The sequence below is a fragment of the Chenopodium quinoa genome, unplaced genomic scaffold (assembly GCF_001683475.1).
Source record: "Chenopodium quinoa cultivar QQ74 unplaced genomic scaffold, ASM168347v1, whole genome shotgun sequence".
Classification (NCBI taxonomy): Eukaryota; Viridiplantae; Streptophyta; class Magnoliopsida; order Caryophyllales; family Amaranthaceae; genus Chenopodium; species Chenopodium quinoa.
The window spans coordinates 417,181-423,180 of NW_018742899.1; the positions used below are offsets into that span (position 1 = coordinate 417,181).

Genomic DNA, 6,000 nt, shown 5'->3' on the forward strand with positions numbered 1-6,000 from the left:
TCTTTTTGAGCACAAGGCACACTAGCATGACACGTGGACCTATACAACATGGCTCTGCTCATGCTCATCTTTGTATTAGTCTTGAGGCTTCTTTTAAAGCACCTTCACTTATTGCAAAAGTTTGCTCATGAGAGGTTTTGGTGGGGAGAAAAAAAATAGATCAATTCTTGTCAACAACTAAAATATGGTACCGGTCATACTTTTATGAATTAATCCTTACTCAACTTTTGAACCCCCCTTACCCTAGCAACCATGTTGTAAAACATGGTATATTAGAAAATCGTAACTTGTTTTTTTTAAGAAAGAAACTAAACTAATTTAATGCTTATTCGGGCTTGAAAAAATAATAATATACTTAAGTATCATGTTTACCAATTATAGTCACTCTTATAGTCTTATGTGTGTCCCAAACATCATGACTTTTTTTTATATTTTTGACAAGCCAAACATCATGATTTTAAAATAGCCCATTTTCGCATGACTTCATTTTTGAGATAAAAAAATCATAATTGAATTCAATTTGGTTCCGCTTTCCAATTCGGCTACTTACATTTTAAATTTGGATGATACAAATTATCAAAAAAAAAAAAGTCAACCCCAAACCTAAAATTTCAATTTGATTCACATTTTCAGTTCGATGAGTCACCATATTGAATACATTCTTTCCAAATTTGGCTAAATTTTCATCAGGTAACAGCATCTGGAAGTGAGAACAACTTATCCTAAGTTGTGGAAAATACAGAACAGTCATTGCACACATATTCCAATCCAAGAGTAGGACAGGAAAAAAGCAGGATTCCCAATTCAACTTAATCTGAAGCATCACAGAATTTTCTCTACAAAAGCATCAAGTTTCCTGCTTATGTAAAACTAGCTAGACTAGACCTGTCTCCTGTGAATACATGAATGAACCTAAAAGATGAAATCAGTTACACCGTTATACGACATTAATGTTGAATGTGTTGCCATAAGAAAGAAACACCAGTTTACAGCTCCCCAAGGTAGATCTGTTTGTCACTACTGCATGATCCAACAATAGGCTCTCTTGGGTGGAAAACAGATTCATTCACAGAGCCAGTATGGCCAGGGAGCTTGTACAAGATACGCCGAGTAGTTGTATCCCAAATATAAACCATCCGGTCTGCACTTCCAGCGGTGACTTTGCTGCCATCAGGAGACCACGCACATTTCAACAAATTCTTCTCAAAATTATGTTGATGACCTTCCAGAACTTTAACACAACGGTTTTGAGGAGCATAGGGGCGCATATCCCAAATGCAAAGCTTACAGTCCATACCATTGGTGAGAAGATAAGATCCATCAGCACTCAAAGACATCCCAGTGATCATATCCTGGTGGCCTTGGAGGGTCATAGTAACTTCATTTTTGCGAACATCCCACACTTTGACATCATTGTCAATCCCACCGGTGTAGATTTTATCAGATGCATCAGAGAAACAAACAGCAGTTATTTGGTATTTGTCTGGGAATGTCTGAATAGCACCCCTGTGACGCATATCCCAAAGCTTTGCAGTTCCATCATCAGACCCACTGACAACAAGAGGTGGTCCCCTCCGAGCAGGACAGCATGAGTTAACAAATGAGGAATGCTCAGCCATCTTTTTGATCTGTTTCCCAGTTTCAGCATCCCATGCTCTTACTGTCTTATCAGGACTAGCTGAAACTAGCTGGGTTCCATCAGTGGTCCAATGAAGATCAAGGACAGCATTCTTGTGACCCTTCAAAACCATAAAATTTTTGCAGTCACCATGCACATTCCACAAGAAAATTTCTCTGTCGTGTGAACCTGATGCAATGACTGTTCCTTCCGGATTGAACTTCATGGTATATACTGCACTTTGGTGACCGGTCAACAACATGATTGGTGATTCCAAACTTGATGTTCGCTGTCTCCCATTTGGCCCAGGGGCCTGAGGAGCATTGTACGGCACAGTGGACCACTCCATTGGCCTAGGGCCAGCCACAGATAAGGCACTTTCATTGTTATTTGTAGTGGCCAGCATCTTGCTTTTAGCTTCACTGAGTGACACCGAAGAACTGTCTGCACCTGCCCTGGAAATGAAGAAAATATGACTCGCACTACCAAAATGTCCAAATCAAAGAAACAACAAAGCAGGAAAATTCATCAAAAATCCATAGAAATAACAATTTATAAATTAGTGGAGTTATGTAACCGAGGGACTGCATGGTTCATCGAAGGGGAAACGGAAAGAGGAAAGAAATCAAGAAATAAATTTAAAATTTTGGTTTGGTTAATATCCTTTTATATAGTTTGGTTTCTCAAACAAAATAAAGCTATTTGGAAAACTTGGGTCCACTACTTTATTTTCCTCCTGAGAACCTGCTTCCCTCAATATCAACTGCTCCTGCTCATACCACTTGATCCACCACTCTCAGCTCAACCAACCTCAGCAGCTATTTTCCTAACCAGCCTGGACCCAGCTGTTGCAATTGGTTGCATTACAGTGTTGTGTTTCTGCTATTACCTTGCCATATGCCCAACTAAAACTCGACTTTTGGTAGTTGGATTAGGCCAACTGGAAGCAATTCAACCACCAAAAGACAAGATTCAGGCCATATTCAGAATTCACTCAAAAATTTTGTGTTGATTGAGCGGTAAGTTTTTTGCTTTTAGATCAACTTTTTACCCCCTCGCCATCTCCTTTACTGGTGGTCTATTGGTAGCTCAATCCAGTCATTTTTTTGAATGATTGTCTCAGTAAGATAGTGTCCTAGGTTAGGGGAAGGTTTGACAATGGTAGCAGCAAGCTATGTTTGGGGCTGATGTTTGCCGATGGTGACAGATTTGACTCCAGCTTCAGCGGTGCTGGTGAGGGTAGATAGATTGCCAGTACTGATGACACAGGTAAATTATAAATGGTGTCAACACCGGCAGAACCCGCGGAAGTGAGTCCAGCAGTATGTGGTGGTGTTAGTCATCGGTCTCTAATAACCATAACATTTAATGTGGGTCTCTGGCAGTGGCCTGGTTTAAGGGATATGTGGTGAAGGTAGCTACCCCTTCTAATTTGTAATTATGTTTGTTGAAAACCCAATAAGAACTAACTCAATTCCTTGGATAGAGGTGGGGAATCATATATGGTACAACCAACCAGCAAGAATGTAGGTGCTGATTTCCTCTCCCCTAATTGAATTCCTTTGAAACCAAACAGCCACTAATATTTTAGAGACAGCCAAAGCAATCATTTTTAATTCTTTAACTCAGAAGATGATATATATAAAGTAATTGAAGTATGGCGATATTATACTTGCCTAAAAACCACTAACAAAGCTAACAATGACACCTAGACTAACTAAAAAAAAATGGACAAGTGGTGGCTTCAACAAGAAAGATACCTCCATTTTGCAATCCTATCCTATAATCACATCTCACATACTGAGAACCTATTATTATACTATGAGAACCCCTTAATCAAACTAGAGGTCCACAGGTAATATACCTTAACCACATTTGAAGTTCATGCAAAATCCACAAATAAACAGGAAAAAAACAGTGACACTAATAATCTACTTTGTTATTATAGGATGAGAAACCTCTTAAAAGGCCTAGAGGGGGTGATTTTATCATGTATAAAAGTAACACTAATCAACAGGAACAAAACAGCAACACTAATAATCTACTTTGAGTTTGGATGAGAAATCCCTTATAGTTCTACAGGGGGTGGTATCTGAAGTTCTGAACCATGTTTAGAAGTTCTATGTTTGCATAAAACATAACCTGCAACCAGTATATTCACAATTCATCGCAGTACACTTAAAAACAACATATGCATGTCATGGATCTAAAGCCCCAGAAACAATACCAGAGACTGATGAATTCTGTTTTTTAAATGTATTTATGTCTTACACATACTATATAACTAATATCTGAAGGGCTATTAGTATCACAATATATGAAAGGACAGGCTGCACAGAAGCGTCCCAAAGGAAATAAAAAAGTATCACAGATGTAGGGAGCCAGGGATAAACAACAGATATTATCATACACAAATCCAGAAGAATTGTAAAGCATTATCAGTATTTTTTTTAGTTTTGACTTGTATGCTGCAACTTTGGGTTTTGGGACTTCCAACAACATTTTGCTAAGAAACATCAACTAAATTTCTAAAACTATTCGCCTGCCTCAAATAAGTAAGAAAGAAACAATACTATTAATAACCCCTGGTTACACTAAATTAAACCCAGAAGGTAAATTGCTAAGTAAGTATAATTCATAATATTGACAAGAAAAGAAGGAAGAAGTCCTATTACTCCTATAAATCTTTCCCACAATCATATTTGGACAAATTACTGTTTCAGCAGTCCCTAAATATCTCCCTCCCTCCCCCTTCTCTCACTCCCTCTAAGCACATTCTTCACAAACCAGATGACTCTGTTCTGAGAAGCCTCGTCTGAATCAAAGAACCACGAAGTTATCCACCTTTATCTCCAGGTCCAAAGGTCAAGAAAGTTTCAAAATGGACATAACTTTTCAACAAGCAACTACTATTGCCAATTAAGATGCAAATGTAGGTATGCCCTGACTTCGCACGAACGCTAACTCTTCAAAAATGTCTCACGGTAGCCTAACTCGGATATTTACCAGCTAAAAGTTAACCACTATCCTCTCACTTATGATCTTACTTCACCAACTTCGACCCTAGGCATCAATCATTCTCACTAGCTAACTAGACTTAACAAAATATCAAATCGTCTAGGAATAGCAAAAAACCTCATTATAACATATTTCATCACTAAAACCTCAATTCATTTTTCGGGATAGGCCGATCCCAGAGCAAGGGCAGGAGAGGCGGCCTGAGAAAAGGTTCATTTTCATGGTTCTGTTCTTACACCAAAGTGTTATGCAAACAAAGCTCCGCAACACATTAGCAGTCAAATTTCACTCAATCATCAAAATTAGGCTCCAATAATAGCATCAATTTTTATCGGTTGAGAATATCAACAAAATGGCTCACTATAATCTTTCATAATTTCAATATACATACCAATAGTTCAATAATCCACCTTAGAAAACCCTAAATTGAGTATACTAACAATTAAATCACGATAAACCCTAGAATAAGAAATTAATTGATATTCAACGAAATTAAATGAAAAAAATAACACCTTACCTCAGAAGATGCTTCAATGGAGGAGAGAAAGCTCAGAAGCCGCTTCAATGGAGAATTCAGAGCACGCTTCAATGGGAGAGAGAGAGGGGTCGAAACCAGCAGCGTAAACGTGAAAAAGCTAGGTTTGGTTTGATTGATTGTGCCTTAGTTGAATAGAGCTTTTTCGAGAAAGCTTTTAGCTTAATGACTTCGTATGGTTTGAACCAAAGCTAGACATGGGCCGGGCTGGCTTGTGGGCGGCACGGGCACGGTACGGTAGCGGCCCATACGGCACGAACCCACTAGCGGCACAGCATGTGGAACGAGGGTGGCCATGTGCCGTCTCGTGAACAAAAAATAAAACTTCGGCACTTTTGGCTTGCTAGCACGGCCCGCGTTGCGACCTGTCAGAACTACCCATAATAATAAAAATAATTAAAAAATTATAAATAATAAAAATAAAAACAATAAATAAAAATAATTAAAAGAACCATAATAATACGAAGTATAAAGAACTATAAAAAATAAAAATAAAAATAAAAAATAATAAAAATATTAAAATTAATTTATTAATAATAAATTATTTTATTAATAATAAAAATAATGGGCTGGCCCGCGGCCCGGCACGACCCGACTCGCCAGGCACGTGGGCCGTGTCGTGTCGTGGGCTGGGGTGTGCCATTTGGTGGCCTAGCACGGCACGCCCCGCCATCACCCAGGCCCGACATGGCACGACCCTCCTCCTGGCCCGACACGGCACGATTCCCAACTCTACTTTGAACATCCTAAAAAAAAACTTATTTGGGAGTTTAATAAAGGAAAATTTATATTTTACCATCCTCACTTCACCAAAAAAAAATACCACCCA

At 38.6% G+C, this 6,000-nt stretch overlaps 1 pseudogene; it reads right to left on the reverse strand.

Annotated features, from left to right (window-relative positions):
* Positions 1 to 626: 626 nt before the first annotated feature.
* Positions 627 to 5,487, reverse strand: LOC110727050 (annotated as a pseudogene).
* Between the last annotated feature and the right edge of the window lie 513 nt (positions 5,488 to 6,000).